Source organism: Pseudophryne corroboree, chromosome 2, assembly GCF_028390025.1.
Source record: "Pseudophryne corroboree isolate aPseCor3 chromosome 2, aPseCor3.hap2, whole genome shotgun sequence".
In the NCBI taxonomy this organism is placed as follows: Eukaryota; Metazoa; Chordata; class Amphibia; order Anura; family Myobatrachidae; genus Pseudophryne; species Pseudophryne corroboree.
This window is the reverse complement of record NC_086445.1, coordinates 111,891,969-111,895,858: the sequence shown is the minus strand read 5'-3', so window position 1 is coordinate 111,895,858 and position 3,890 is coordinate 111,891,969. Positions and strand designations below refer to the sequence as shown.

The following is a 3,890-nucleotide window of genomic DNA, read 5'->3' as shown; positions in this document are numbered from 1 at the left end:
ATAGGTGAATATTTTCACAGATGTTGGATTCAAAATTACTCTGCCATGCAGCTTCTTGAAACTGGTAGCATCCATTACATTTACAGAAGCACCGGAATCTATGAAAAAGTCAACAGAAGTGTATTCTAGAGTGATGGCAGTTTTTGGACTGACCTTGTTTTTTCCAACTTGATGAATCATGTAGATAAATCCTTCTGACTTGTCATCACTATCAGATGGACACCAACACTGTGACTGGCTGGACTGATGCAGCACAATACACTGACTACACTGGACTGGACTGAGCAGCACAACACAGCACAAGACTCGCCACCCCACTTTCCCACCCCCACACAGACACTGAACACTGAGGACACGTCCTCTCAATACACTCTCCGAGACAGGAGGGAAAATGGCCGCGACGCGCGGCTCCTTATATGGGATCCAAATCCCGCGAGAATCCGACAGCGGGAGGATGACGTTTTGCTGCATTCGGGTTTCCGAGTCAGGCAAGAAAACCCGAGCCTGGCTCTGAACCGAACTTGGAAGGCAAAGTCCGGTAGGGTTCGGTTCTCTGAAAACCGAACCCGCTCATCTCTACTTTTCTATATATCTGAGTGTTCAAGGACCAAGGGTCAGAGTGAGCAGTAGACTTTATTTAATGTAGCAGTTACTTCAGATAACAATGAGAGAGCAATACCAGACCACTTAACATTAACACTAGAGATGAGCGGGTTCGGTTCCTCGGAATCCGAACCCGCCCGAACTTCATTTTTTTTTTACACGGGGCCGAGCGACTCGTATCTTCCCGCCTTGCTCGGTTAACCCGAGCGCGCCCGAACGTCATCATCCCGCTGTCGGATTCTCGCGAGACTCGGATTCTATATAAGGAGCCGCGCGTCGCCGCCATTTTCACACGTGCATTGAGATTCATAGGGAGAGGACGTGGCTGGCGTCCTCTCCGTTTATAGAGAAGAGAGTGAGACTAGAGTAGAGAGAGACACAGTAGTAATTTTGGGGAGCATTAGGAGGAGTACTACTACTTGCTGAAGTGATAGATAGTGTGACTGTATAATGTATATCTGACTTGTGGGGGAGACACTGACAGTGGGGAGCAGTTAGAGTCTGAGAGCAGGACTCAGGAGTACATATAACGTACAGTGCACACTTTTGCTGCCAGAGTGCCACACTGCCATTGTGACCACACTGACCACCAGTATAATATATATTGTGATTGTCTGCTTAGGAGTACTACTTGCAAGTTGCTGATAGTGTGACCAGTGACCTGACCACCAGTTTAATAATCACCACCAGTTTAATATATATATATATATATGTAGAAAAGGGAATTGACACAGCGCCACTTGTGAGGTGGGTTCTCAGTATAAAGTGAATAAAAATGCTAAAATTTATTAAAAAACACACGCAACCTTACTACAAGGTGTCTGCCAACCCTTAAGAACGCAGTACTGGTACAGGACTGCTGGGAAAATTTAAAAAATGGGGGAATAAGGGTACCGGCGACTGGTGTGATTTAAAATGCAATTGTTAAAAGATTGATTTAAAAGCCAAAAAACTATATAATGATATAACCAAGTTTATTACTCACATAAAAGTAGGTTTAAAACATAAAACTACTAGTAAAATCTTAAGAATGCAAATGTCTTAGTAAAAAGTAAGGAGTTCTAACTTAGCTTTTAAAATAGGCACAGGGGGGTCACCACAGGGAGTCCAACGCGTTTCGTCACAGCTGACTTCTTCAAAGGGTACGGACAGAATGAGGTACTACGCCTATTTATACCCCTGATGAACTGACTCAGGGTTGGTGATGTCATAGCTAGTCATGTGGTATAATTAAAATATGCGGTATACAGAACAACAAGAACACTTAATTGGTACATAGATAAAAGCTATAGGGGGTAACATGATGTTGAGGACATAAAAAACGAGTGGTTTTTGGGCTGAAACAGTGTTATAAACGTCCAGAAATGTACTTTTTGTATTAAATTGCGGCACTTCCGCCACACTTCCGGTGACGGAGGGGACGCGTCACGTGACTCCGGGCTTTTCCGCCCCACTTCCGGTTACGTTAGTGCGCGTGCGCCGGCGACGTCATCCGCTCATTGCGCTCGCGTCTGCAGTCTCTACAGTTCACGACAGGTCTAGTCCAGGTTCCCATGTTCTACATGTCCATTAGTGCCAGGAGTTGCGGCGGCCATTTTACTGATGACAATCCCCATAGGAAACATAGGAAAACGTAGTGGCCATCTTTAAGGAGTCCTTGGAGACATAGTTTCATATTCCATCGGTAGTCATGGAAACCGGACCATGTAACAAGCAAAGAGAAAATGGTGAAGACTAATGTGCTGGTTCATATGATTGTATATACAAATAAATAGATATATACAAATATAAATAACCATAACAGATAAATATTTACATATATATATATATATATATATAGATACATGACATAGAAAAATATACGTTAAAACAGGCTGAGATCCAATAGTAAAAAACAATGCATTAAGGCAGAGTGCATATAGATAGAGAGGATATATCATGGAGTGCATGTGGCAATCAGGTGAATGTGAGTTTAGGGATATATGATGGTTTAAAAGGAGTAATTGCAGATATTCGCTGCCACATAGTGAGGGGAATTTACAGTAATGACCCACATGTATTTTGTGAAATCAATATAGTGCACTGGTGATAGTAAAGTAAAACCTGGATAATTATGTGTTATTGGAGTTAACTGGATAGCATCTTATGGTATTGATTAGGTCACTGGATAGCTCGATGTTATTTGTCAGTCCTTACAGTACCTGATATTCCCAGGCAGTCCCCCTCCCTGGTACTGATCAGGCCCAAAACACTGCTTAGCTTCCAAGATCGAACGAGATTGGGCGTACCAGTGTGGTTTGACTGTACTTGAGAGGTAAACATCTTAATGCCATGACCCGATCGCACATAAAACACACAAAAAACCTAGTTTGTTAACAAACTTTAATGTAACACAAATATCCATAAGGAGTGTGAGGTGAGGAGGGACGTGCGGAGGGAGCTGTGTGGCAAGTGAGGAATACGGAAGAATACAGCACCTCATAGAAAGGGTGCGATTTCATAGCTCTCATTCAGACCCACGGGTTGCAGGGTCTGGAGCTGGAAGATCCAGTACATCTCCCTTCTTGAGAGTTTGTTCGCGAGGTCTCCTCCTCTCTCTCCCAGGCGCACCAGCTCAATCGCTTTGAATGTGAGGTCCTCTGGGTTGGAGTTATGGTATGATGTAAAATGTCTGGAAACAGTATGGCTCTCCACCTTGTTCTTTATATTCCTTAGGTGTTCCTGGATCCTCATCTTTAATGGTCTTTTGGTCTTGCCCACATATTTCTTCTTGCAAGGACATTCCAACAAATAGATGACGGACACGGTATTGCAGTTCATGAATTCCTTGATAGTGTAGAGTTCCTTTTCTTCCATATCGCTGAAGGTTTTCCGGTTCGGATGTAGGAACTTACATATATTGCATTTCCCGCATTTAAAAGAACCCACACATCTAGGCATAGTGGAGCTCTTGGTAGACTTCTCCTTAAGTAGGCTGGGTGCAAGGTGGTCCTTCAGGTTCCTAGATTTCTTGAAGATGATGACTGGTTCGGGCGGTAGGAGGTCTTTGAGGACAGGGTCCATGAGAAGAATATTCCAGTGAGTCTTGAGCGACTTCCTGATGTTCTTCTCATGTTGATTATAGGTGGTGATGAAGGCGACCGAGTCTTTTTTGGCGTCTCTTGGTTTGTATTTCAGAAGTTCGACCCTGTTGACCTTCCTTGTTTTTTCCAGAGCTTGTTCCACGATATGCCCGGGGTATTCCTTGTCTTGGAACCTCTTACTGTAGATTTTAAGTTGATCATCAC

General features: G+C 43.6%; 1 pseudogene; it reads right to left on the bottom strand.

Annotated features, from left to right (window-relative positions):
* Positions 1–2,792: 2,792 nt before the first annotated feature.
* LOC135052466 (5S ribosomal RNA) lies at positions 2,793–2,912 on the bottom strand (annotated as a pseudogene).
* Positions 2,913–3,890: the final 978 nt, after the last annotated feature.